This window comes from Schistocerca piceifrons, unplaced genomic scaffold, assembly GCF_021461385.2.
Source record: "Schistocerca piceifrons isolate TAMUIC-IGC-003096 unplaced genomic scaffold, iqSchPice1.1 HiC_scaffold_687, whole genome shotgun sequence".
In the NCBI taxonomy this organism is placed as follows: domain Eukaryota; kingdom Metazoa; phylum Arthropoda; class Insecta; order Orthoptera; family Acrididae; genus Schistocerca; species Schistocerca piceifrons.
Genome location: NW_025728934.1, coordinates 114,550 through 140,470, shown reverse-complemented (window position 1 = coordinate 140,470; position 25,921 = coordinate 114,550). Strand labels below are relative to the sequence as shown.

Here is a 25,921-nt window from a genome sequence, read left to right as displayed (position 1 = left end):
CGATCACATCAAAACCCCCGGCAGCTACGGGATTCGAAACCGCGCCTACAGAGAGACTGGTGCCTTAAACCAGCGCCTTAAAGCGCTCGGCCACGCTACATGCGCTGCTTGGTGCGCCAGTGTTCCTAGCATTTGTAGAAACAGTGCACGCCACAGCTTCCTGTTCTGCTGCGACTGGCTGCTCATCCATCGCACTTCAAACGACTGCCCTTTTCGACTACAGAGAGCAGCGGACGTCTGCGCTCTGGGAGGCGACATTACGTGTTGGGGATGAAGTGGTAGTGCTAACTGCGGCCTGCGGAACACGAGTGAAAAAATCAAGAGAGTACTGTCATTTCGAGTACTCGCCATTGCAACGGCAGCAAGGCAAAACTTTCAAAATTGCCGTGACCAGGATTCGAACCTGGGTTATTGCGGCCACAACGCAATGTCCTAACCACTAGACGATCACGGCCATGGCCACGGAGGCGCCCGCGAAGGCAGCTGGCTGCAATGCAAGTGGCGATACCCAGCAAAGCCTAGGCCAAGGTGTACGCCACAGCAGTGTCAGACACGGTCTCCATCACATGTATACGAGCAAATGAACGTGCCTGCGCTGTCAGGACTCTAACTACAGTGGTTAGCTGCATTCACCTCCGTGGCAATGTCTTGCAGTCCTCCAAGCCTCTTGACTACAGGTACCGGTATGTGGCTCGATAACAAGTGGATAGACGCCGCATCTCTCTCGCCGTCAGGTGTTGCCGCGAGTCATACTTAACGTAGCTTTCTGCACGCGTCAGCGTAGCGTCAGTCGAGCAAAGTCGAGACAAGTCGCATAGGAGGAGCAAGAAAAACGCGCAAGTCCGGTACCGGGAATCGAACCCGGGCCTCCTCGTTGAGAGCCAGGTATCCTAGCCACTAGACCAAACCGGATAACGACGGAAGTGCTCTTTCCAGCGAACGCAGCAGCCGCCCACGGTTAACTGACGACAACTGTAAAAAATCCACTCTCTCGCGTTATAGAACGGCGTGCTCCGGACGCATTTCGTGGAGACGAACGCCAGCAATGATGAGAGCAAAAGGTGCCTACAAATCCTGTCGTTGCACCACGCACTGTTCTACGACAATTCACCAAGCAGACGCTCACGCGTTGTTGTGTTGTTTCCTTTGCGGGCAATGAGTGCATCTGCCTTCGACACAGGAAACATTACACGTTCGGCAGCTGTGGGATTGGAACCCACGCCTCCGAAGAGAATGGTGCCTGAAACCAGCGCCTTTGACCGCTCGGGCACGCTACCTACACAACACGCGCGTCACAAGAGCTGCGTCCTACCCCACGAGAACACACCGCAACGGCACAAAAATGAGACGTAAAAAGTGGCAACGGTGGGATTCGAACCCACGCCTCCGGAGAGTCTGGTGCCTAAAACCAGCGCCTTAGACCGCTCGGCCACGTTACCGTTGGACCAGCAGCGGCAAAACGTTTCGTTTGTACTACAAAGATCACTTCGAAATGGAAGTATCTTGGCAATCGCCGTGCCATGTATTTCCACTGCTCTCCCACTGGAAGCGTCTCTTTAGGCCATCCACAGCAAGAAAAAGCCGTGCCCGCCGTATGGTAGCGACGCCACTTGTCTGTAGCTGTCGCAGTTAAGGAGACAGCGTCAAGAGACGTTTTCGTGCCGTGACCAGGTTTCGAACCTGGGCTTTCCTTAACCACTAAAGTATCGTAGCTGTAACTGTCAGACGGAGTTAGAATGCTCCATGTATCAAACATATGTGAGCTCAAGGAGGTTACACTTGAAGGAAAAGCGGCAGGTTAACGCGATCACATCAAAACCCCCGGCAGCTACGGGATTCGAAACCGCGCCTACAGAGAGACTGGTGCCTTAAACCAGCGCCTTAAAGCGCTCGGCCACGCTACATGCGCTGCTTGGTGCGCCAGTGTTCCTAGCATTTGTAGAAACAGTGCACGCCACAGCTTCCTGTTCTGCCGGGACTGGCTGCTCATCCATCGCACTTCAAACGACTGCCCTTTTCGACTACAGAGAGCAGCGGACGTCTGCGCTCTGGGAGGCGACATTACGTGTTGGGGATGAAGTGGTAGTGCTAACTGCGGCCTGCGGAACACGAGTGAAAAAATCAAGAGAGTACTGTCATTTCGAGTACTCGCCATTGCAACGGCAGCAAGGCAAAACTTTCAAAATTGCCGTGACCAGGATTCGAACCTGGGTTATTGCGGCCACAACGCAATGTCCTAACCACTAGACGATCACGGCCATGGCCACGGAGGCGCCCGCGAAGGCAGCTGGCTGCAATGCAAGTGGCGATACCCAGCAAAGCCTAGGCCAAGGTGTACGCCACAGCAGTGTCAGACACGGTCTCCATCACATGTATACGAGCAAATGAACGTGCCTGTGCTGTCAGGACTCTAACTACAGTGGTTAGCTGCATTCACCTCCGTGGCAATGTCTTGCAGTCCTCCAAGCCTCTTGACTACAGGTACCGGTATGTGGCTCGATAACAAGTGGATAGACGCCGCATCTCTCTCGCCGTCAGGTGTTGCCGCGAGTCATACTTAACGTAGCTTTCTGCACGCGTCAGCGTAGCGTCAGTCGAGTCAAGTCGAATAAGAGGAGCTACAAAAACGCGCAATTCCGGTATCGGGAACCGAAGCGTGGCCTCCTGGGTGAGATCCAGGTACCCTAGCCACTAGAACACACCGGATAACGACGGCAGTGCTCCTTCCAGCGAACGCAGCAGCCGCCCACGGTTAACTGACGACAACTGTAAAAAATCCACTCTCTCGCGTTATAGAACGGCGTGCTCCGGACGCATTTCGTGGAGACGAACGCCAGCAATGATGAGAGCAAAAGGTGCCTACAAATCCTGTCGTTGCACCACGCACTGTTCTACGACAATTCACCAAGCAGACGCTCACGCGTTGTTGTGTTGTTTCCTTTGCGGGCAATGAGTGCATCTGCCTTCGACACAGGAAACATTACACGTTCGGCAGCTGTGGGATTGGAACCCACGCCTCCGAAGAGAATGGTGCCTGAAACCAGCGCCTTAGACCGCTCGGCCACGCTACCTACACAACACGCGCGTCACAAGAGCTGCGTCCTACTCCACGAGAACACACCGCAACGGCACAAAAATGAGACGTAAAAAGTGGCAACGGTGGGATTCGAACCCACGCCTCCGGAGAGACTGGTGCCTAAAACCAGCGCCTTAGACCGCTCGGCCATGTTCCCGTTGGATCAGCAGCGGCAAAACGTTTCGTTTGTACTACAAAGATCACTTCGAAATGGAAGTATCTTGGCAATCGCCGTGCCATGTATTTCCACTGCTCTCCCACTGGAAGCGTCTCTTTAGGCCATCCAACGCAAGAAAAAGCCGTGCCCGCCGTAAGGTAGCGACGCCACTTGTCTGTAGCTGTCGCAGTTAAGGAGACAGCGTCAAGAGACGTTTTCGTGCCGTGACCAGGTTTCGAACCTGGGCTTTCCTTAACCACTAAAGTATCGTAGCTGTAACTGTCAGACGGAGTTAGAATGCTCCATGTATCAAACATATGTGAGCTCAAGGAGGTTACACTTGAAGGAAAAGCGGCAGGTTAACGCGATCACATCAAAACCCCCGGCAGCTACGGGATTCGAAACCGCGCCTACAGAGAGACTGGTGCCTTAAACCAGCGGCTTAAAGCGCTCGGCCACGCTACATGCGCTGCTTGGTGCGCCAGTGTTCCTAGCATTTGTAGAAACAGTGCACGCCACAGCTTCCTGTTCTGCTGCGACTGGCTGCTCATCCATCGCACTTCAAACGACTGCCCTTTTCGACTACAGAGAGCAGCGGACGTCTGCGCTCTGGGAGGCAACATTACGTGTTGGGGATGAAGTGGTAGTGCTAACTGCGGCCTGCGGAACACGAGTGAAAAAATCAAGAGAGTACTGTCATTTCGAGTACTCGCCATTGCAACGGCAGCAAGGCAAAACTTTCAAAATTGCCGTGACCAGGATTCGAACCTGGGTTATTGCGGCCACAACGCAATGTCCTAACCACTAGACGATCACGGCCATGGCCACGGAGGCGCCCGCGAAGGCAGCTGGCTGCAATGCAAGTGGCGATACCCAGCAAAGCCTAGGCCAAGGTGTACGCCACAGCAGTGTCAGACACGGTCTCCATCACATGTATACGAGCAAATGAACGTGCCTGCGCTGTCAGGACTCTAACTACAGTGGTTAGCTGCATTCACCTCCGTGGCAATGTCTTGCAGTCCTCCAAGCCTCTTGACTACAGGTACCGGTATGTGGCTCGATAACAAGTGGATAGACGCCGCATCTCTCTCGCCGTCAGGTGTTGCCGCGAGTCATACTTAACGTAGCTTTCTGCACGCGTCAGCGTAGCGTCAGTCGAGTCAAGTCGAATAAGAGGAGCTACAAAAACGCGCAATTCCGGTATCGGGAACCGAAGCGTGGCCTCCTGGGTGAGATCCAGGTACCCTAGCCACTAGACCACACCGGATAACGACGGCAGTGCTCCTTCCAGCGAACGCAGCAGCCGCCCACGGTTAACTGACGACAACTGTAAAAAATCCACTCTCTCGCGTTATAGAACGGCGTGCTCCGGACGCATTTCGTGGAGACGAACGCCAGCAATGATGAGAGCAAACGGTGCCTACAAATCCTGTCGTTGCACCACGCACTGTTCTACGACAATTCACCAAGCAGACGCTCACGCCTTGTTGTGCTGTTTCCTTTGCGGGCAATGAGTGCATCTGCCTTCGACACAGGAAACATTACACGTTCGGCAGCTGTGGGATTGTAACCCACGCCTCCGAAGAGAATGGTGTCTGAAACCAGCGCCTTAGACCGGTCGACCACGCTACCTACACAACACGCGCGTCACAAGAGCTGCGTCCTACCCCACGAGAACACACCGCAACGGCACAAAAATGAGACGTAAAAAGTGGCAAGGGTGGGATTCGAACCCATGCCTCCGGAGAGACTGGTGCCTAAAACCAGCGCCTTAGACCGCTCGGCCACGTTACCGTTGGATCAGCAGCGGCAAAACGTTTCCTTTGTACTACAAGGATCACTTCGAAATGGAAGTATCTTGGCAATCGCCGTGCCATGTCTTTCCACTGCTCTCCCACTGGAAGCGTCTCTTTAGGCCATCCACAGCAAGAAAAAGCCGTGCCCGCCGTATGGTAGCGACGCCACTTGTCTGTAGCTGTCGCAGTTAAGGAGACAGCGTCAAGAGACGTTTTCGTGCCGTGATCAGGTTTCGAACCTGGGCTTTCCTTAACCACTGAAGTATCGTAGCTGTAACTGTCAGGCGGAGCTAGAATGCTCCATGTATCAAACATATGTGAGCTCAAGGAGGTTACACTTGAAGGAAAAGCGGCAGGTTAACGCGATCACATCAAAACCCCCGGCAGCTACGGGATTCGAAACCGCGCCTACAGAGAGACTGGTGCCTTAAACCAGCGCCTTAAAGCGCTCGGCCACGCTACATGCGCTGCTTGGTGCGCCCGTGTTCCTAGCATTTGTAGAAACAGTGCACGCCACAGCTTCCTGTTCTGCTGGGACTGGCTGCTCATCCATCGCACTTCAACCGACTGCCCTTTTCGACTACAGAGAGCAGCGGACGTCTGCGCTCTGGGAGGCGACATTACGTGTTGGGGATGAAGTGGTAGTGCTAATTGCGGCCACAACGCAATGTCCTAACCACTAGACGATCACGGCCATGGCCACGGAGGCGCCCGCGAAGGCAGCTGGCTGCAATGCAAGTGGCGATACCCAGCAAAGCCTAGGCCAAGGTGTACGCCACAGCAGTGTCAGACACGGACTCCATCACATGTATACGAGCAAATGAACGTGCCTGCGCTGTCAGGACTCTAACTACAGTGGTTAGCTGCATTCACCTCCGTGGCAATGTCTTGCAGTCCTCCAAGCCTCTTGACTACAGGTACCGGTATGTGGCTCGATAACAAGTGGATAGACGCCGCATCTCTCTCGCCGTCAGGTGTTGCCGCGAGTCATACTTAACGTAGCTTTCTGCACGCGTCAGCGTAGCGTCAGTCGAGCAAAGTCGAGACAAGTCGCATAGGAGGAGCAAGAAAAACGCGCAAGTCCGGTACCGGGAATCGAACCCGGGCCTCCTCGTTGAGAGCCAGGTATCCTAGCCACTAGACCAAACCGGATAACGACGGAAGTGCTCTTTCCAGCGAACGCAGCAGCCGCCCACGGTTAACTGACGACAACTGTAAAAAATCCACTCTCTCGCGTTATAGAACGGCGTGCTCCGGACGCATTTCGTGGAGACGAACGCCAGCAATGATGAGAGCAAAAGGTGCCTACAAATCCTGTCGTTGCACCACGCACTGTTCTACGACAATTCACCAAGCAGACGCTCACGCGTTGTTGTGTTGTTTCCTTTGCGGGCAATGAGTGCATCTGCCTTCGACACAGGAAACATTACACGTTCGGCAGCTGTGGGATTGGAACCCACGCCTCCGAAGAGAATGGTGCCTGAAACCAGCGCCTTAGACCGCTCGGCCACGCTACCTACACAACACGCGCGTCACAAGAGCTGCGTCCTACCCCACGAGAACACACCGCAACGGCACAAAAATGAGACGTAAAAAGTGGCAACGGTGGGATTCGAACCCACGCCTCCGGAGAGACTGGTGCCTAAAACCAGCGCCTTAGACCTCTCGGCCACGTTACCGTTGGACCAGCAGCGGCAAAACGTTTCGTTTGTACTACAAAGATCACTTCGAAATGGAAGTATCTTGGCAATCGCCGTGCCATGTATTTCCACTGCTCTCCCACTGGAAGCGTCTCTTTAGGCCATCCACAGCAAGAAAAAGCCGTGCCCGCCGTATGGTAGCGACGCCACTTGTCTGTCGCTGTCGCAGTTAAGGAGACAGCGTCAAGAGACGTTTTCGTGCCGTGACCAGGTTTCGAACCTGGGCTTTCCTTAACCACTAAAGTATCGTAGCTGTAACTGTCAGACGGAGTTAGAATGCTCCATGTATCAAACATATGTGAGCTCAAGGAGGTTACACTTGAAGGAAAAGCGGCAGGTTAACGCGATCACATCAAAACCCCCGGCAGCTACGGGATTCGAAACCGCGCCTACAGAGAGACTGGTGCCTTAAACCAGCGCCTTAAAGCGCTCGGCCACGCTACATGCGCTGCTTGGTGCGCCAGTGTTCCTAGCATTTGTAGAAACAGTGCACGCCACAGCTTCCTGTTCTGCTGCGACTGGCTGCTCATCCATCGCACTTCAAACGACTGCCCTTTTCGACTACAGAGAGCAGCGGACGTCTGCACTCTGGGAGGCGACATTACGTGTTGGGGATGAAGTGGTAGTGCTAACTGCGGCCTGCGGAACACGAGTGAAAAAATCAAGAGAGTACTGTCATTTCGAGTACTCGCCATTGCAACGGCAGCAAGGCAAAACTTTCAAAATTGCCGTGACCAGGATTCGAACCTGGGTTATTGCGGCCACAACGCAATGTCCTAACCACTAGACGATCACGGCCATGGCCACGGAGGCGCCCGCGAAGGCAGCTGGCTGCAATGCAAGTGGCGATACCCAGCAAAGCCTAGGCCAAGGTGTACGCCACAGCAGTGTCAGACACGGTCTCCATCACATGTATACGAGCAAATGAACGTGCCTGCGCTGTCAGGACTCTAACTACAGTGGTTAGCTGCATTCACCTCCGTGGCAATGTCTTGCAGTCCTCCAAGCCTCTTGACTACAGGTACCGGTATGTGGCTCGATAACAAGTGGATAGACGCCGCATCTCTCTCGCCGTCAGGTGTTGCCGCGAGTCATACTTAACGTAGCTTTCTGCACGCGTCAGCGTAGCGTCAGTCGAGCAAAGTCGAGACAAGTCGCATAGGAGGAGCAAGAAAAACGCGCAAGTCCGGTACCGGGAATCGAACCCGGGCCTCTTCGTTGAGAGCCAGGTATCCTAGCCACTAGACCAAACCGGATAACGACGGAAGTGCTCTTTCCAGCGAACGCAGCAGCCGCCCACGGTTAACTGACGACAACTGTAAAAAATCCACTCTCTCGCGTTATAGAACGGCGTGCTCCGGACGCATTTCGTGGAGACGAACGCCAGCAATGATGAGAGCAAAAGGTGCCTACAAATCCTGTCGTTGCACCACGCACTGTTCTACGACAATTCACCAAGCAGACGCTCACGCGTTGTTGTGTTGTTTCCTTTGCGGGCAATGAGTGCATCTGCCTTCGACACAGGAAACATTACACGTTCGGCAGCTGTGGGATTGGAACCCACGCCTCCGAAGAGAATGGTGCCTGAAACCAGCGCCTTAGACCGCTCGGCCACGCTACCTACACAACACGCGCGTCACAAGAGCTGCGTCCTACCCCACGAGAACACACCGCAACGGCACAAAAATGAGACGTAAAAAGTGGCAACGGTGGGATTCGAACCCACGCCTCCGGAGAGACTGGTGCCTAAAACCAGCGCCTTAGACCGCTCGGCCACGTTACCGTTGGACCAGCAGCGGCAAAACGTTTCGTTTGTACTACAAAGATCACTTCGAAATGGAAGTATCTTGGCAATCGCCGTGCCATGTATTTCCACTGCTCTCCCACTGGAAGCGTCTCTTTAGGCCATCCACAGCAAGAAAAAGCCGTGCCCGCCGTATGGTAGCGACGCCACTTGTCTGTAGCTGTCGCAGTTAAGGAGACAGCGTCAAGAGACGTTTTCGTGCCGTGACCAGGTTTCGAACCTGGGCTTTCCTTAACCACTAAAGTATCGTATCTGTAACTGTCAGACGGAGTTAGAATGCTCCATGTATCAAACATATGTGAGCTCAAGGAGGTTACACTTGAAGGAAAAGCGGCAGGTTAACGCGATCACATCAAAACCCCCGGCAGCTACGGGATTCGAAACCGCGCCTACAGAGAGACTGGTGCCTTAAACCAGCGCCTTAAAGCGCGCGGCCACGCTACATGCGCTGCTTGGTGCGCCAGTGTTCCTAGCATTTGTAGAAACAGTGCACGCCACAGCTTCCTGTTCTGCTGCGACTGGCTGCTCATCCATCGCACTTCAAACGACTGCCCTTTTCGACTACAGAGAGCAGCGGACGTCTGCGCTCTGGGAGGCGACATTACGTGTTGGGGATGAAGTGGTAGTGCTAACTGTGGCCTGCGGAACACGAGTGAAAAAATCAAGAGAGTACTGTCATTTCGAGTACTCGCCATTGCAACGGCAGCAAGGCAAAACTTTCAAAATTGCCGTGACCAGGATTCGAACCTGGGTTATTGCGGCCACAACGCAATGTCCTAACCACTAGACGATCACGGCCATGGCCACGGAGGCGCCCGCGAAGGCAGCTGGCTGCAATGCAAGTGGCGATACCCAGCAAAGCCTAGGCCAAGGTGTACGCCACAGCAGTGTCAGACACGGTCTCCATCACATGTATACGAGCAAATGAACGTGCCTGCGCTGTCAGGACTCTAACTACAGTGGTTAGCTGCATTCACCTCCGTGGCAATGTCTTGCAGTCCTCCAAGCCTCTTGACTACAGGTACCGGTATGTGGCTCGATAACAAGTGGATAGACGCCGCATCTCTCTCGTCGTCAGGTGTTGCCGCGAGTCATACTTAACGTAGCTTTCTGCACGCGTCAGCGTAGCGTCAGTCGAGCAAAGTCGAGACAAGTCGCATAGGAGGAGCAAGAAAAACGCGCAAGTCCGGTACCGGGAATCGAACCCGGGCCTCTTCGTTGAGAGCCAGGTATCCTAGCCACTAGACCAAACCGGATAACGACGGAAGTGCTCTTTCCAGCGAACGCAGCAGCCGCCCACGGTTAACTGACGACAACTGTAAAAAATCCACTCTCTCGCGTTATAGAACGGCGTGCTCCGGACGCATTTCGTGGAGACGAACGCCAGCAATGATGAGAGCAAAAGGTGCCTACAAATCCTGTCGTTGCACCACGCACTGTTCTACGACAATTCACCAAGCAGACGCTCACGCGTTGTTGTGTTGTTTCCTTTGCGGGCAATGAGTGCATCTGCCTTCGACACAGGAAACATTACACGTTCGGCAGCTGTGGGATTGGAACCCACGCCTCCGAAGAGAATGGTGCCTGAAACCAGCGCCTTAGACCGCTCGGCCACGCTACCTACACAACACGCGCGTCACAAGAGCTGCGTCCTACCCCACGAGAACACACCGCAACGGCACAAAAATGAGACGTAAAAAGTGGCAACGGTGGGATTCGAACCCACGCCTCCGGAGAGACTGGTGCCTAAAACCAGCGCCTTAGACCGCTCGGCCACGTTACCGTTGGACCAGCAGCGGCAAAACGTTTCGTTTGTACTACAAAGATCACTTCGAAATGGAAGTATCTTGGCAATCGCCGTGCCATGTATTTCCACTGCTCTCCCACTGGAAGCGTCTCTTTAGGCCATCCACAGCAAGAAAAAGCCGTGCCCGCCGTATGGTAGCGACGCCACTTGTCTGTAGCTGTCGCAGTTAAGGAGACAGCGTCAAGAGACGTTTTCGTGCCGTGACCAGGTTTCGAACCTGGGCTTTCCTTAACCACTAAAGTATCGTATCTGTAACTGTCAGACGGAGTTAGAATGCTCCATGTATCAAACATATGTGAGCTCAAGGAGGTTACACTTGAAGGAAAAGCGGCAGGTTAACGCGATCACATCAAAACCCCCGGCAGCTACGGGATTCGAAACCGCGCCTACAGAGAGACTGGTGCCTTAAACCAGCGCCTTAAAGCGCGCGGCCACGCTACATGCGCTGCTTGGTGCGCCAGTGTTCCTAGCATTTGTAGAAACAGTGCACGCCACAGCTTCCTGTTCTGCTGCGACTGGCTGCTCATCCATCGCACTTCAAACGACTGCCCTTTTCGACTACAGAGAGCAGCGGACGTCTGCGCTCTGGGAGGCGACATTACGTGTTGGGGATGAAGTGGTAGTGCTAACTGTGGCCTGCGGAACACGAGTGAAAAAATCAAGAGAGTACTGTCATTTCGAGTACTCGCCATTGCAACGGCAGCAAGGCAAAACTTTCAAAATTGCCGTGACCAGGATTCGAACCTGGGTTATTGCGGCCACAACGCAATGTCCTAACCACTAGACGATCACGGCCATGGCCACGGAGGCGCCCGCGAAGGCAGCTGGCTGCAATGCAAGTGGCGATACCCAGCAAAGCCTAGGCCAAGGTGTACGCCACAGCAGTGTCAGACACGGTCTCCATCACATGTATACGAGCAAATGAACGTGCCTGCGCTGTCAGGACTCTAACTACAGTGGTTAGCTGCATTCACCTCCGTGGCAATGTCTTGCAGTCCTCCAAGCCTCTTGACTACAGGTACCGGTATGTGGCTCGATAACAAGTGGATAGACGCCGCATCTCTCTCGCCGTCAGGTGTTGCCGCGAGTCATACTTAACGTAGCTTTCTGCACGCGTCAGCGTAGCGTCAGTCGAGCAAAGTCGAGACAAGTCGCATAGGAGGAGCAAGAAAAACGCGCAAGTCCGGTACCGGGAATCGAACCCGGGCCTCCTCGTTGAGAGCCAGGTATCCTAGCCACTAGACCAAACCGGATAACGACGGAAGTGCTCTTTCCAGCGAACGCAGCAGCCGCCCACGGTTAAGTGACGACAACTGTAAAAAATCCACTCTCTCGCGTTATAGAACGGCGTGCTCCGGACGCATTTCGTGGAGACGAACGCCAGCAATGATGAGAGCAAAAGGTGCCTACAAATCCTGTCGTTGCACCACGCACTGTTCTACGACAATTCACCAAGCAGACGCTCACGCGTTGTTGTGTTGTTTCCTTTGCGGGCAATGAGTGCATCTGCCTTCGACACAGGAAACATTACACGTTCGGCAGCTGTGGGATTGGAACCCACGCCTCCGAAGAGAATGGTGCCTGAAACCAGCGCCTTAGACCGCTCGGCCACGCTACCTACACAACACGCGCGTCACAAGAGCTGCGTCCTACCCCACGAGAACACACCGCAACGGCACAAAAATGAGACGTAAAAAGTGGCAACGGTGGGATTCGAACCCACGCCTCCGGAGAGACTGGTGCCTAAAACCAGCGCCTTAGACCTCTCGGCCACGTTACCGTTGGACCAGCAGCGGCAAAACGTTTCGTTTGTACTACAAAGATCACTTCGAAATGGAAGTATCTTGGCAATCGCCGTGCCATGTATTTCCACTGCTCTCCCACTGGAAGCGTCTCTTTAGGCCATCCACAGCAAGAAAAAGCCGTGCCCGCCGTATGGTAGCGACGCCACTTGTCTGTAGCTGTCGCAGTTAAGGAGACAGCGTCAAGAGACGTTTTCGTGCCGTGACCAGGTTTCGAACCTGGGCTTTCCTTAACCACTAAAGTATCGTAGCTGTAACTGTCAGACGGAGTTAGAATGCTCCATGTATCAAACATATGTGAGCTCAAGGAGGTTACACTTGAAGGAAAAGCGGCAGGTTAACGCGATCACATCAAAACCCCCGGCAGCTACGGGATTCGAAACCGCGCCTACAGAGAGACTGGTGCCTTAAACCAGCGCCTTAAAGCGCTCGGCCACGCTACATGCGCTGCTTGGTGCGCCAGTGTTCCTAGCATTTGTAGAAACAGTGCACGCCACAGCTTCCTGTTCTGCTGCGACTGGCTGCTCATCCATCGCACTTCAAACGACTGCCCTTTTCGACTACAGAGAGCAGCGGACGTCTGCACTCTGGGAGGCGACATTACGTGTTGGGGATGAAGTGGTAGTGCTAACTGCGGCCTGCGGAACACGAGTGAAAAAATCAAGAGAGTACTGTCATTTCGAGTACTCGCCATTGCAACGGCAGCAAGGCAAAACTTTCAAAATTGCCGTGACCAGGATTCGAACCTGGGTTATTGCGGCCACAACGCAATGTCCTAACCACTAGACGATCACGGCCATGGCCACGGAGGCGCCCGCGAAGGCAGCTGGCTGCAATGCAAGTGGCGATACCCAGCAAAGCCTAGGCCAAGGTGTACGCCACAGCAGTGTCAGACACGGTCTCCATCACATGTATACGAGCAAATGAACGTGCCTGCGCTGTCAGGACTCTAACTACAGTGGTTAGCTGCATTCACCTCCGTGGCAATGTCTTGCAGTCCTCCAAGCCTCTTGACTACAGGTACCGGTATGTGGCTCGATAACAAGTGGATAGACGCCGCATCTCTCTCGTCGTCAGGTGTTGCCGCGAGTCATACTTAACGTAGCTTTCTGCACGCGTCAGCGTAGCGTCAGTCGAGCAAAGTCGAGACAAGTCGCATAGGAGGAGCAAGAAAAACGCGCAAGTCCGGTACCGGGAATCGAACCCGGGCCTCTTCGTTGAGAGCCAGGTATCCTAGCCACTAGACCAAACCGGATAACGACGGAAGTGCTCTTTCCAGCGAACGCAGCAGCCGCCCACGGTTAACTGACGACAACTGTAAAAAATCCACTCTCTCGCGTTATAGAACGGCGTGCTCCGGACGCATTTCGTGGAGACGAACGCCAGCAATGATGAGAGCAAAAGGTGCCTACAAATCCTGTCGTTGCACCACGCACTGTTCTACGACAATTCACCAAGCAGACGCTCACGCGTTGTTGTGTTGTTTCCTTTGCGGGCAATGAGTGCATCTGCCTTCGACACAGGAAACATTACACGTTCGGCAGCTGTGGGATTGGAACCCACGCCTCCGAAGAGAATGGTGCCTGAAACCAGCGCCTTAGACCGCTCGGCCACGCTACCTACACAACACGCGCGTCACAAGAGCTGCGTCCTACCCCACGAGAACACACCGCAACGGCACAAAAATGAGACGTAAAAAGTGGCAACGGTGGGATTCGAACCCACGCCTCCGGAGAGACTGGTGCCTAAAACCAGCGCCTTAGACCTCTCGGCCACGTTACCGTTGGACCAGCAGCGGCAAAACGTTTCGTTTGTACTACAAAGATCACTTCGAAATGGAAGTATCTTGGCAATCGCCGTGCCATGTATTTCCACTGCTCTCCCACTGGAAGCGTCTCTTTAGGCCATCCACAGCAAGAAAAAGCCGTGCCCGCCGTATGGTAGCGACGCCACTTGTCTGTAGCTGTCGCAGTTAAGGAGACAGCGTCAAGAGACGTTTTCGTGCCGTGACCAGGTTTCGAACCTGGGCTTTCCTTAACCACTAAAGTATCGTATCTGTAACTGTCAGACGGAGTTAGAATGCTCCATGTATCAAACATATGTGAGCTCAAGGAGGTTACACTTGAAGGAAAAGCGGCAGGTTAACGCGATCACATCAAAACCCCCGGCAGCTACGGGATTCGAAACCGCGCCTACAGAGAGACTGGTGCCTTAAACCAGCGCCTTAAAGCGCGCGGCCACGCTACATGCGCTGCTTGGTGCGCCAGTGTTCCTAGCATTTGTAGAAACAGTGCACGCCACAGCTTCCTGTTCTGCTGCGACTGGCTGCTCATCCATCGCACTTCAAACGACTGCCCTTTTCGACTACAGAGAGCAGCGGACGTCTGCGCTCTGGGAGGCGACATTACGTGTTGGGGATGAAGTGGTAGTGCTAACTGTGGCCTGCGGAACACGAGTGAAAAAATCAAGAGAGTACTGTCATTTCGAGTACTCGCCATTGCAACGGCAGCAAGGCAAAACTTTCAAAATTGCCGTGACCAGGATTCGAACCTGGGTTATTGCGGCCACAACGCAATGTCCTAACCACTAGACGATCACGGCCATGGCCACGGAGGCGCCCGCGAAGGCAGCTGGCTGCAATGCAAGTGGCGATACCCAGCAAAGCCTAGGCCAAGGTGTACGCCACAGCAGTGTCAGACACGGTCTCCATCACATGTATACGAGCAAATGAACGTGCCTGCGCTGTCAGGACTCTAACTACAGTGGTTAGCTGCATTCACCTCCGTGGCAATGTCTTGCAGTCCTCCAAGCCTCTTGACTACAGGTACCGGTATGTGGCTCGATAACAAGTGGATAGACGCCGCATCTCTCTCGCCGTCAGGTGTTGCCGCGAGTCATACTTAACGTAGCTTTCTGCACGCGTCAGCGTAGCGTCAGTCGAGCAAAGTCGAGACAAGTCGCATAGGAGGAGCAAGAAAAACGCGCAAGTCCGGTACCGGGAATCGAACCCGGGCCTCCTCGTTGAGAGCCAGGTATCCTAGCCACTAGACCAAACCGGATAACGACGGAAGTGCTCTTTCCAGCGAACGCAGCAGCCGCCCACGGTTAAGTGACGACAACTGTAAAAAATCCACTCTCTCGCGTTATAGAACGGCGTGCTCCGGACGCATTTCGTGGAGACGAACGCCAGCAATGATGAGAGCAAAAGGTGCCTACAAATCCTGTCGTTGCACCACGCACTGTTCTACGACAATTCACCAAGCAGACGCTCACGCGTTGTTGTGTTGTTTCCTTTGCGGGCAATGAGTGCATCTGCCTTCGACACAGGAAACATTACACGTTCGGCAGCTGTGGGATTGGAACCCACGCCTCCGAAGAGAATGGTGCCTGAAACCAGCGCCTTAGACCGCTCGGCCACGCTACCTACACAACACGCGCGTCACAAGAGCTGCGTCCTACCCCACGAGAACACACCGCAACGGCACAAAAATGAGACGTAAAAAGTGGCAACGGTGGGATTCGAACCCACGCCTCCGGAGAGACTGGTGCCTAAAACCAGCGCCTTAGACCTCTCGGCCACGTTACCGTTGGACCAGCAGCGGCAAAACGTTTCGTTTGTACTACAAAGATCACTTCGAAATGGAAGTATCTTGGCAATCGCCGTGCCATGTATTTCCACTGCTCTCCCACTGGAAGCGTCTCTTTAGGCCATCCACAGCAAGAAAAAGCCGTGCCCGCCGTATGGTAGCGACGCCACTTGTCTGTAGCTGTCGCAGTTAAGGAGACAGCGTCAAGAGACGTTTTCGTGCCGTGACCAGGTTTCGAACCTGGGCTTTCCTTAACCACTAAAGTATCGTAGCTGTAACTGTCAGACGGAGTTAGAATGCTCCATGTATCAAACATATGTGAGCTCAAGGAGGTTACACTTGAAGGAAAAGCGGCAGGTTAACGCGATCACATCAAAACCCCCGGCAGCTACGGGATTCGAAACCGCGCCTACAGAGAGACTGGTGCCTTAAACCAGCGCCTTAAAGCGCTCGGCCACGCTACATGCGCTGCTTGGTGCGCCAGTGTTCCTAGCATTTGTAGAAACAGTGCACGCCACAGCTTCCTGTTCTGCTGCGACTGGCTGCTCATCCATCGCACTTCAAACGACTGCCCTTTTCGACTACAGAGAGCAGCGGACGTCTGCACTCTGGGAGGCGACATTACGTGTTGGGGATGAAGTGGTAGTGCTAACTGCGGCCTGCGGAACACGAGTGAAAAAATCAAGAGAGTACTGTCATTTCGAGTACTCGCCATTGCAACGGCAGCAAGGCAAAACTTTCAAAATTGCCGTGACCAGGATTCGAACCTGGGTTATTGCGGCCACAACGCAATGTCCTAACCACTAGACGATCACGGCCATGGCCACGGAGGCGCCCGCGAAGGCAGCTGGCTGCAATGCAAGTGGCGATACCCAGCAAAGCCTAGGCCAAGGTGTACGCCACAGCAGTGTCAGACACGGTCTCCATCACATGTATACGAGCAAATGAACGTGCCTGCGCTGTCAGGACTCTAACTACAGTGGTTAGCTGCATTCACCTCCGTGGCAATGTCTTGCAGTCCTCCAAGCCTCTTGACTACAGGTACCGGTATGTGGCTCGATAACAAGTGGATAGACGCCGCATCTCTCTCGCCGTCAGGTGTTGCCGCGAGTCATACTTAACGTAGCTTTCTGCACGCGTCAGCGTAGCGTCAGTCGAGCAAAGTCGAGACAAGTCGCATAGGAGGAGCAAGAAAAACGCGCAAGTCCGGTACCGGGAATCGAACCCGGGCCTCTTCGTTGAGAGCCAGGTATCCTAGCCACTAGACCAAACCGGATAACGACGGAAGTGCTCTTTCCAGCGAACGCAGCAGCCGCCAACGGTTAACTGACGACAACTGTAAAAAATCCACTCTCTCGCGTTATAGAACGGCGTGCTCCGGACGCATTTCGTGGAGACGAACGCCAGCAATGATGAGAGCAAAAGGTGCCTACAAATCCTGTCGTTGCACCACGCACTGTTCTACGACAATTCACCAAGCAGACGCTCACGCGTTGTTGTGTTGTTTCCTTTGCGGGCAATGAGTGCATCTGCCTTCGACACAGGAAACATTACACGTTCGGCAGCTGTGGGATTGGAACCCACGCCTCCGAAGAGAATGGTGCCTGAAACCAGCGCCTTAGACCGCTCGGCCACGCTACCTACACAACACGCGCGTCACAAGAGCTGCGTCCTACCCCACGAGAACACACCGCAACGGCACAAAAATGAGACGTAAAAAGTGGCAACGGTGGGATTCGAACCCACGCCTCCGGAGAGACTGGTGCCTAAAACCAGCGCCTTAGACCTCTCGGCCACGTTACCGTTGGACCAGCAGCGGCAAAACGTTTCGTTTGTACTACAAAGATCACTTCGAAATGGAAGTATCTTGGCAATCGCCGTGCCATGTATTTCCACTGCTCTCCCACTGGAAGCGTCTCTTTAGGCCATCCACAGCAAGAAAAAGCCGTGCCCGCCGTATGGTAGCGACGCCACTTGTCTGTAGCTGTCGCAGTTAAGGAGACAGCGTCAAGAGACGTTTTCGTGCCGTGACCAGGTTTCGAACCTGGGCTTTCCTTAACCACTAAAGTATCGTATCTGTAACTGTCAGACGGAGTTAGAATGCTCCATGTATCAAACATATGTGAGCTCAAGGAGGTTACACTTGAAGGAAAAGCGGCAGGTTAACGCGATCACATCAAAACCCCCGGCAGCTACGGGATTCGAAACCGCGCCTACAGAGAGACTGGTGCCTTAAACCAGCGCCTTAAAGCGCGCGGCCACGCTACATGCGCTGCTTGGTGCGCCAGTGTTCCTAGCATTTGTAGAAACAGTGCACGCCACAGCTTCCTGTTCTGCTGCGACTGGCTGCTCATCCATCGCACTTCAAACGACTGCCCTTTTCGACTACAGAGAGCAGCGGACGTCTGCGCTCTGGGAGGCGACATTACGTGTTGGGGATGAAGTGGTAGTGCTAACTGTGGCCTGCGGAACACGAGTGAAAAAATCAAGAGAGTACTGTCATTTCGAGTACTCGCCATTGCAACGGCAGCAAGGCAAAACTTTCAAAATTGCCGTGACCAGGATTCGAACCTGGGTTATTGCGGCCACAACGCAATGTCCTAACCACTAGACGATCACGGCCATGGCCACGGAGGCGCCCGCGAAGGCAGCTGGCTGCAATGCAAGTGGCGATACCCAGCAAAGCCTAGGCCAAGGTGTACGCCACAGCAGTGTCAGACACGGTCTCCATCACATGTATACGAGCAAATGAACGTGCCTGCGCTGTCAGGACTCTAACTACAGTGGTTAGCTGCATTCACCTCCGTGGCAATGTCTTGCAGTCCTCCAAGCCTCTTGACTACAGGTACCGGTATGTGGCTCGATAACAAGTGGATAGACGCCGCATCTCTCTCGCCGTCAGGTGTTGCCGCGAGTCATACTTAACGTAGCTTTCTGCACGCGTCAGCGTAGCGTCAGTCGAGCAAAGTCGAGACAAGTCGCATAGGAGGAGCAAGAAAAACGCGCAAGTCCGGTACCGGGAATCGAACCCGGGCCTCCTCGTTGAGAGCCAGGTATCCTAGCCACTAGACCAAACCGGATAACGACGGAAGTGCTCTTTCCAGCGAACGCAGCAGCCGCCCACGGTTAACTGACGACAACTGTAAAAAATCCACTCTCTCGCGTTATAGAACGGCGTGCTCCGGACGCATTTCGTGGAGACGAACGCCAGCAATGATGAGAGCAAAAGGTGCCTACAAATCCTGTCGTTGCACCACGCACTGTTCTACGACAATTCACCAAGCAGACGCTCACGCGTTGTTGTGTTGTTTCCTTTGCGGGCAATGAGTGCATCTGCCTTCGACACAGGAAACATTACACGTTCGGCAGCTGTGGGATTGGAACCCACGCCTCCGAAGAGAATGGTGCCTGAAACCAGCGCCTTAGACCGCTCGGCCACGCTACCTACACAACACGCGCGTCACAAGAGCTGCGTCCTACCCCACGAGAACACACCGCAACGGCACAAAAATGAGACGTAAAAAGTGGCAACGGTGGGATTCGAACCCACGCCTCCGGAGAGACTGGTGCCTAAAACCAGCGCTTTAGACCTCTCGGCCACGTTACCGTTGGACCAGCAGCGGCAAAACGTTTCGTTTGTACTACAAAGATCACTTCGAAATGGAAGTATCTTGGCAATCGCCGTGCCATGTATTTCCACTGCTCTCCCACTGGAAGCGTCTCTTTAGGCCATCCACAGCAAGAAAAAGCCGTGCCCGCCGTATGGTAGCGACGCCACTTGTCTGTCGCTGTCGCAGTTAAGGAGACAGCGTCAAGAGACGTTTTCGTGCCGTGACCAGGTTTCGAACCTGGGCTTTCCTTAACCACTAAAGTATCGTAGCTGTAACTGTCAGACGGAGTTAGAATGCTCCATGTATCAAACATATGTGAGCTCAAGGAGGTTACACTTGAAGGAAAAGCGGCAGGTTAACGCGATCACATCAAAACCCCCGGCAGCTACGGGATTCGAAACCGCGCCTACAGAGAGACTGGTGCCTTAAACCAGCGCCTTAAAGCGCTCGGCCACGCTACATGCGCTGCTTGGTGCGCCAGTGTTCCTAGCATTTGTAGAAACAGTGCACGCCACAGCTTCCTGTTCTGCTGCGACTGGCTGCTCATCCATCGCACTTCAAACGACTGCCCTTTTCGACTACAGAGAGCAGCGGACGTCTGCGCTCTGGGAGGCGACATTACGTGTTGGGGATGAAGTGGTAGTGCTAACTGCGGCCTGCGGAACACGAGTGAAAAAATCAAGAGAGTACTGTCATTTCGAGTACTCGCCATTGCAACGGCAGCAAGGCAAAACTTTCAAAATTGCCGTGACCAGGATTCGAACCTGGGTTATTGCGGCCACAACGCAATGTCCTAACCACTAGACGATCACGGCCATGGCCACGGAGGCGCCCGCGAAGGCAGCTGGCTGCAATGCAAGTGGCGATACCCAGCAAAGCCTAGGCCAAGGTGTACGCCACAGCAGTGTCAGACACGGTCTCCATCACATGTATACGAGCAAATGAACGTGCCTGCGCTGTCAGGACTCTAACTACAGTGGTTAGCTGCATTCACCTCCGTGGCAATGTCTTGCAGTCCTCCAAGCCTCTTGACTACAGGTACCGGTATGTGGCTCGATAACAAGTGGATAGACGCCGCATCTCTCTCGCCGTCAGGTGTTGCCGCGAGTCATACTTAACGTAGCTTTCTGCACGCGTCAGCGTAGCGTCAGTCGAGACAAGTCGCATAGGAGGAGCAAGAAAAACGCGCAAGTCCGGTACCGGGAATCGAACCCGGGCCTCCTCGTTGAGAGCCAGGTATCCTAGCCACTAGACCAAACCGGATAACGACGGAAGTGCTCTTTCCAGCGAACGCAGCAGCCGCCCACGGTTAAGTGACGACAACTGTAAAAAATCCACTCTCTCGCGTTATAGAACGGCGTGCTCCGGACGCATTTCGTGGAGACGAACGCCAGCAATGATGAGAGCAAAAGGTGCCTACAAATCCTGTCGTTGCACCACGCACTGTTCTACGACAATTCACCAAGCAGACGCTCACGCGTTGTTGTGTTGTTTCCTTTGCGGGCAATGAGTGCATCTGCCTTCGACACAGGAAACATTACACGTTCGGCAGCTGTGGGATTGGAACCCACGCCTCCGAAGAGAATGGTGCCTGAAACCAGCGCCTTAGACCGCTCGGCCACGCTACCTACACAACACGCGCGTCACAAGAGCTGCGTCCTACCCCACGAGAACACACCGCAACGGCACAAAAATGAGACGTAAAAAGTGGCAACGGTGGGATTCGAACCCACGCCTCCGGAGAGACTGGTGCCTAAAACCAGCGCCTTAGACCTCTCGGCCACGTTACCGTTGGACCAGCAGCGGCAAAACGTTTCGTTTGTACTACAAAGATCACTTCGAAATGGAAGTATCTTGGCAATCGCCGTGCCATGTATTTCCACTGCTCTCCCACTGGAAGCGTCTCTTTAGGCCATCCACAGCAAGAAAAAGCCGTGCCCGCCGTATGGTAGCGACGCCACTTGTCTGTAGCTGTCGCAGTTAAGGAGACAGCGTCAAGAGACGTTTTCGTGCCGTGACCAGGTTTCGAACCTGGGCTTTCCTTAACCACTAAAGTATCGTAGCTGTAACTGTCAGGCGGAGCTAGAATGCTCCATGTATCAAACATATGTGAGCTCAAGGAGGTTACACTTGAAGGAAAAGCGGCAGGTTAACGCGATCACATCAAAACCCCCGGCAGCTACGGGATTCGAAACCGCGCCTACAGAGAGACTGGTGCCTTAAACCAGCGCCTTAAAGCGCTCGGCCACGCTACATGCGCTGCTTGGTGCGCCAGTGTTCCTAGCATTTGTAGAAACAGTGCACGCCACAGCTTCCTGTTCTGCTGGGACTGGCTGCTCATCCATCGCACTTCAAACGACTGCCCTTTTCGACTACAGAGAGCAGCGGACGTCTGCGCTCTGGGAGGCGACATTACGTGTTGGGGATGAAGTGGTAGTGCTAACTGCGGCCTGCGGAACACGAGTGAAAAAATCAAGAGAGTACTGTCATTTCGAGTACTCGCCATTGCAACGGCAGCAAGGCAAAACTTTCAAAATTGCCGTGACCAGGATTCGAACCTGGGTTATTGCGGCCACAACGCAATGTCCTAACCACTAGACGATCACGGCCATGGCCACGGAGGCGCCCGCGAAGGCAGCTGGCTGCAATGCAAGTGGCGATACCCAGCAAAGCCTAGGCCAAGGTGTACGCCACAGCAGTGTCAGACACGGTCTCCATCACATGTATACGAGCAAATGAACGTGCCTGCGCTGTCAGGACTCTAACTACAGTGGTTAGCTGCATTCACCTCCGTGGCAATGTCTTGCAGTCCTCCAAGCCTCTTGACTACAGGTACCGGTATGTGGCTCGATAACAAGTGGATAGACGCCGCATCTCTCTCGCCGTCAGGTGTTGCCGCGAGTCATACTTAACGTAGCTTTCTGCACGCGTCAGCGTAGCGTCAGTCGAGCAAAGTCGAGACAAGTCGCATAGGAGGAGCAAGAAAAACGCGCAAGTCCGGTACCGGGAATCGAACCCGGGCCTCCTCGTTGAGAGCCAGGTATCCTAGCCACTAGACCAAACCGGATAACGACGGAAGTGCTCTTTCCAGCGAACGCAGCAGCCGCCCACGGTTAACTGACGACAACTGTAAAAAATCCACTCTCTCGCGTTATAGAACGGCGTGCTCCGGACGCATTTCGTGGAGACGAACGCCAGCAATGATGAGAGCAAAAGGTGCCTACAAATCCTGTCGTTGCACCACGCACTGTTCTACGACAATTCACCAAGCAGACGCTCACGCGTTGTTGTGTTGTTTCCTTTGCGGGCAATGAGTGCATCTGCCTTCGACACAGGAAACATTACACGTTCGGCAGCTGTGGGATTGGAACCCACGCCTCCGAAGAGAATGGTGCCTGAAACCAGCGCCTTAGACCGCTCGGCCACGCTACCTACACAACACGCGCGTCACAAGAGCTGCGTCCTACCCCACGAGAACACACCGCAACGGCACAAAAATGAGACGTAAAAAGTGGCAACGGTGGGATTCGAACCCACGCCTCCGGAGAGACTGGTGCCTAAAACCAGCGCCTTAGACCTCTCGGCCACGTTACCGTTGGACCAGCAGCGGCAAAACGTTTCGTTTGTACTACAAAGATCACTTCGAAATGGAAGTATCTTGGCAATCGCCGTGCCATGTATTTCCACTGCTCTCCCACTGGAAGCGTCTCTTTAGGCCATCCACAGCAAGAAAAAGCCGTGCCCGCCGTATGGTAGCGACGCCACTTGTCTGTAGCTGTCGCAGTTAAGGAGACAGCGTCAAGAGACGTTTTCGTGCCGTGACCAGGTTTCGAACCTGGGCTTTCCTTAACCACTAAAGTATCGTAGCTGTAACTGTCAGACGGAGTTAGAATGCTCCATGTATCAAACATATGTGAGCTCAAGGAGGTTACACTTGAAGGAAAAGCGGCAGGTTAACGCGATCACATCAAAACCCCCGGCAGCTACGGGATTCGAAACCGCGCCTACAGAGAGACTGGTGCCTTAAACCAGCGCCTTAAAGCGCTCGGCCACGCTACATGCGCTGCTTGGTGCGCCAGTGTTCCTAGCATTTGTAGAAACAGTGCACGCCACAGCTTCCTGTTCTGCTGCGACTGGCTGCTCATCCATCGCACTTCAAACGACTGCCCTTTTCGACTACAGAGAGCAGCGGACGTCTGCGCTCTGGGAGGCGACATTACGTGTTGGGGATGAATTGGTAGTGCTAACTGCGGCCTGCGGAACACGAGTGAAAAAATCAAGAGACTACTGTCATTTCGAGTACTCGCCATTGCAACGGCAGCAAGGCAAAACTTTCAAAATTGCCGTGACCAGGATTCGAACCTGGGTTATTGCGGCCACAACGCAATGTCCTAACCACTAGACGATCACGGCCATGGCCACGGAGGCGCCCGCGAAGGCAGCTGGCTGCAATGCAAGTGGCGATACCCAGCAAAGCCTAGGCCAAGGTGTACGCCACAGCAGTGTCAGACACGGTCTCCATCACATGTATACGAGCAAATGAACGTGCCTGCGCTGTCAGGACTCTAACTACAGTGGTTAGCTGCATTCACCTCCGTGGCAATGTCTTGCAGTCCTCCAAGCCTCTTGACTACAGGTACCGGTATGTGGCTCGATAACAAGTGGATAGACGCCGCATCTCTCTCGCCGTCAGGTGTTGCCGCGAGTCATACTTAACGTAGCTTTCTGCACGCGTCAGCGTAGCGTCAGTCGAGTAAAGTCGAATAAGAGGAGCTACAAAAACGCGCAATTCCGGTATCGGGAACCGAAGCGTGGCCTCCTGGGTGAGATCCAGGTACCCTAGCCACTAGACCACACCGGATAACGACGGCAGTGCTCCTTCCAGCGAACGCAGCAGCCGCCCACGGTTAACTGACGACAACTGTAAAAAATCCACTCTCTCGCGTTATAGAACGGCGTGCTCCGGACGCATTTCGTGGAGACGAACGCCAGCAATGATGAGAGCAAACGGTGCCTACAAATCCTGTCGTTGCACCACGCACTGTTCTACGACAATTCACCAAGCAGACGCTCACGCCTTGTTGTGCTGTTTCCTTTGCGGGCAATGAGTGCATCTGCCTTCGACACAGGAAACATTACACGTTCGGCAGCTGTGGGATTGTAACCCACGCCTCCGAAGAGAATGGTGTCTGAAACCAGCGCCTTAGACCGGTCGGCCACGCTACCTACACAACACGCGCGTCACAAGAGCTGCGTCCTACCCCACGAGAACACACCGCAACGGCACAAAAATGAGACGTAAAAAGTGGCAAGGGTGGGATTCGAACCCACGCCTCCGGAGAGACTGGTGCCTAAAACCAGCGCCTTAGACCGCTCGGCCACGTTACCGTTGGATCAGCAGCGGCAAAACGTTTCCTTTGTACTACAAAGATCACTTCGAAATGGAAGTATCTTGGCAATCGCCGTGCCATGTATTTCCACTGCTCTCCCACTGGAAGCGTCTCTTTAGGCCATCCACAGCAAGAAAAAGCCGTGCCCGCCGTACGGTAGCGACGCCACTTGTCTGTAGCTGTCGCAGTTAAGGAGACAGCGTCAAGAGACGTTTTCGTGCCGTGACCAGGTTTCGAACCTGCGCTTTCCTTAACCACTAAAGTATCGTAGCTGTAACTGTCAGGCGGAGCTAGAATGCTCCATGTATCAAACATATGTGAGCTCAAGGAGGTTACACTTGAAGGAAAAGCGGCAGGTTAACGCGATCACATCAAAACCCCCGGCAGCTACGGGATTCGAAACCGCGCCTACAGAGAGACTGGTGCCTTAAACCAGCGCCTTAAAGCGCTCGGCCACGCTACATGCGCTGCTTGGTGCGCCAGTGTTCCTAGCATTTGTAGAAACAGTGCACGCCACAGCTTCCTGTTCTGCTGGGACTGGCTGCTCATCCATCGCACTTCAAACGACTGCCCTTTTCGACTACAGAGAGCAGCGGACGTCTGCGCTCTGGGAGGCGACATTACGTGTTGGGGATGAAGTGGTAGTGCTAACTGCGGCCTGCGGAACACGAGTGAAAAAATCAAGAGAGTACTGTCATTTCGAGTACTCGCCATTGCAACGGCAGCAAGGCAAAACTTTCAAAATTGCCGTGACCAGGATTCGAACCTGGGTTATTGCGGCCACAACGCAATGTCCTAACCACTAGACGATCACGGCCATGGCCACGGAGGCGCCCGCGAAGGCAGCTGGCTGCAATGCAAGTGGCGATACCCAGCAAAGCCTAGGCCAAGGTGTACGCCACAGCAGTGTCAGACACGGTCTCCATCACATGTATACGAGCAAATGAACGTGCCTGCGCTGTCAGGACTCTAACTACAGTGGTTAGCTGCATTCACCTCCGTGGCAATGTCTTGCAGTCCTCCAAGCCTCTTGACTACAGGTACCGGTATGTGGCTCGATAACAAGTGGATAGACGCCGCATCTCTCTCGCCGTCAGGTGTTGCCGCGAGTCATACTTAACGTAGCTTTCTGCACGCGTCAGCGTAGCGTCAGTCGAGTAAAGTCGAATAAGAGGAGCTACAAAAACGCGC

General features: G+C 54.0%; 34 non-coding genes across 34 annotated transcripts; all 34 read right to left on the bottom strand.

The window, feature by feature from the left end:
* Positions 1–382: 382 nt before the first annotated feature.
* On the bottom strand, positions 383–454 carry Trnah-gug. Its single transcript has one exon. It is a non-coding gene; the product is annotated as a tRNA-His (tRNA).
* A 386-nt stretch (positions 455–840) lies between these two features.
* On the bottom strand, positions 841–912 carry Trnae-cuc. Its single transcript has one exon. It is a non-coding gene; the product is annotated as a tRNA-Glu (tRNA).
* A 445-nt stretch (positions 913–1,357) lies between these two features.
* Positions 1,358–1,439, bottom strand: Trnal-uag. The gene has a single exon. It is a non-coding gene; the product is annotated as a tRNA-Leu (tRNA).
* Positions 1,440–2,186: 747 nt separating this feature from the next.
* Trnah-gug lies at positions 2,187–2,258 on the bottom strand. Its single transcript has one exon. It is a non-coding gene; the product is annotated as a tRNA-His (tRNA).
* An 893-nt stretch (positions 2,259–3,151) lies between these two features.
* Trnal-uag lies at positions 3,152–3,233 on the bottom strand. Its single transcript has one exon. It is a non-coding gene; the product is annotated as a tRNA-Leu (tRNA).
* Positions 3,234–3,980: 747 nt separating this feature from the next.
* Trnah-gug lies at positions 3,981–4,052 on the bottom strand. The gene has a single exon. It is a non-coding gene; the product is annotated as a tRNA-His (tRNA).
* A 2,057-nt stretch (positions 4,053–6,109) lies between these two features.
* Positions 6,110–6,181, bottom strand: Trnae-cuc. The gene has a single exon. It is a non-coding gene; the product is annotated as a tRNA-Glu (tRNA).
* A 445-nt stretch (positions 6,182–6,626) lies between these two features.
* On the bottom strand, positions 6,627–6,708 carry Trnal-uag. The gene has a single exon. It is a non-coding gene; the product is annotated as a tRNA-Leu (tRNA).
* Positions 6,709–7,455: 747 nt separating this feature from the next.
* Positions 7,456–7,527, bottom strand: Trnah-gug. The gene has a single exon. It is a non-coding gene; the product is annotated as a tRNA-His (tRNA).
* A 903-nt stretch (positions 7,528–8,430) lies between these two features.
* Positions 8,431–8,512, bottom strand: Trnal-uag. Its single transcript has one exon. It is a non-coding gene; the product is annotated as a tRNA-Leu (tRNA).
* Positions 8,513–9,259: 747 nt separating this feature from the next.
* On the bottom strand, positions 9,260–9,331 carry Trnah-gug. Its single transcript has one exon. It is a non-coding gene; the product is annotated as a tRNA-His (tRNA).
* A 903-nt stretch (positions 9,332–10,234) lies between these two features.
* Positions 10,235–10,316, bottom strand: Trnal-uag. Its single transcript has one exon. It is a non-coding gene; the product is annotated as a tRNA-Leu (tRNA).
* Positions 10,317–11,063: 747 nt separating this feature from the next.
* Trnah-gug lies at positions 11,064–11,135 on the bottom strand. The gene has a single exon. It is a non-coding gene; the product is annotated as a tRNA-His (tRNA).
* A 386-nt stretch (positions 11,136–11,521) lies between these two features.
* On the bottom strand, positions 11,522–11,593 carry Trnae-cuc. The gene has a single exon. It is a non-coding gene; the product is annotated as a tRNA-Glu (tRNA).
* Positions 11,594–12,038: 445 nt separating this feature from the next.
* On the bottom strand, positions 12,039–12,120 carry Trnal-uag. Its single transcript has one exon. It is a non-coding gene; the product is annotated as a tRNA-Leu (tRNA).
* A 747-nt stretch (positions 12,121–12,867) lies between these two features.
* Positions 12,868–12,939, bottom strand: Trnah-gug. The gene has a single exon. It is a non-coding gene; the product is annotated as a tRNA-His (tRNA).
* A 903-nt stretch (positions 12,940–13,842) lies between these two features.
* Trnal-uag lies at positions 13,843–13,924 on the bottom strand. Its single transcript has one exon. It is a non-coding gene; the product is annotated as a tRNA-Leu (tRNA).
* A 747-nt stretch (positions 13,925–14,671) lies between these two features.
* Trnah-gug lies at positions 14,672–14,743 on the bottom strand. Its single transcript has one exon. It is a non-coding gene; the product is annotated as a tRNA-His (tRNA).
* A 386-nt stretch (positions 14,744–15,129) lies between these two features.
* On the bottom strand, positions 15,130–15,201 carry Trnae-cuc. The gene has a single exon. It is a non-coding gene; the product is annotated as a tRNA-Glu (tRNA).
* Positions 15,202–15,646: 445 nt separating this feature from the next.
* Trnal-uag lies at positions 15,647–15,728 on the bottom strand. Its single transcript has one exon. It is a non-coding gene; the product is annotated as a tRNA-Leu (tRNA).
* Positions 15,729–16,475: 747 nt separating this feature from the next.
* Positions 16,476–16,547, bottom strand: Trnah-gug. The gene has a single exon. It is a non-coding gene; the product is annotated as a tRNA-His (tRNA).
* A 903-nt stretch (positions 16,548–17,450) lies between these two features.
* Trnal-uag lies at positions 17,451–17,532 on the bottom strand. The gene has a single exon. It is a non-coding gene; the product is annotated as a tRNA-Leu (tRNA).
* A 747-nt stretch (positions 17,533–18,279) lies between these two features.
* On the bottom strand, positions 18,280–18,351 carry Trnah-gug. The gene has a single exon. It is a non-coding gene; the product is annotated as a tRNA-His (tRNA).
* A 386-nt stretch (positions 18,352–18,737) lies between these two features.
* On the bottom strand, positions 18,738–18,809 carry Trnae-cuc. Its single transcript has one exon. It is a non-coding gene; the product is annotated as a tRNA-Glu (tRNA).
* Positions 18,810–19,254: 445 nt separating this feature from the next.
* Positions 19,255–19,336, bottom strand: Trnal-uag. Its single transcript has one exon. It is a non-coding gene; the product is annotated as a tRNA-Leu (tRNA).
* A 747-nt stretch (positions 19,337–20,083) lies between these two features.
* Trnah-gug lies at positions 20,084–20,155 on the bottom strand. The gene has a single exon. It is a non-coding gene; the product is annotated as a tRNA-His (tRNA).
* Positions 20,156–20,531: 376 nt separating this feature from the next.
* Positions 20,532–20,603, bottom strand: Trnae-cuc. The gene has a single exon. It is a non-coding gene; the product is annotated as a tRNA-Glu (tRNA).
* A 445-nt stretch (positions 20,604–21,048) lies between these two features.
* Trnal-uag lies at positions 21,049–21,130 on the bottom strand. The gene has a single exon. It is a non-coding gene; the product is annotated as a tRNA-Leu (tRNA).
* A 747-nt stretch (positions 21,131–21,877) lies between these two features.
* On the bottom strand, positions 21,878–21,949 carry Trnah-gug. Its single transcript has one exon. It is a non-coding gene; the product is annotated as a tRNA-His (tRNA).
* Positions 21,950–22,335: 386 nt separating this feature from the next.
* On the bottom strand, positions 22,336–22,407 carry Trnae-cuc. Its single transcript has one exon. It is a non-coding gene; the product is annotated as a tRNA-Glu (tRNA).
* Positions 22,408–22,852: 445 nt separating this feature from the next.
* Trnal-uag lies at positions 22,853–22,934 on the bottom strand. Its single transcript has one exon. It is a non-coding gene; the product is annotated as a tRNA-Leu (tRNA).
* A 747-nt stretch (positions 22,935–23,681) lies between these two features.
* Positions 23,682–23,753, bottom strand: Trnah-gug. The gene has a single exon. It is a non-coding gene; the product is annotated as a tRNA-His (tRNA).
* An 893-nt stretch (positions 23,754–24,646) lies between these two features.
* On the bottom strand, positions 24,647–24,728 carry Trnal-uag. The gene has a single exon. It is a non-coding gene; the product is annotated as a tRNA-Leu (tRNA).
* Positions 24,729–25,475: 747 nt separating this feature from the next.
* On the bottom strand, positions 25,476–25,547 carry Trnah-gug. Its single transcript has one exon. It is a non-coding gene; the product is annotated as a tRNA-His (tRNA).
* Positions 25,548–25,921: the final 374 nt, after the last annotated feature.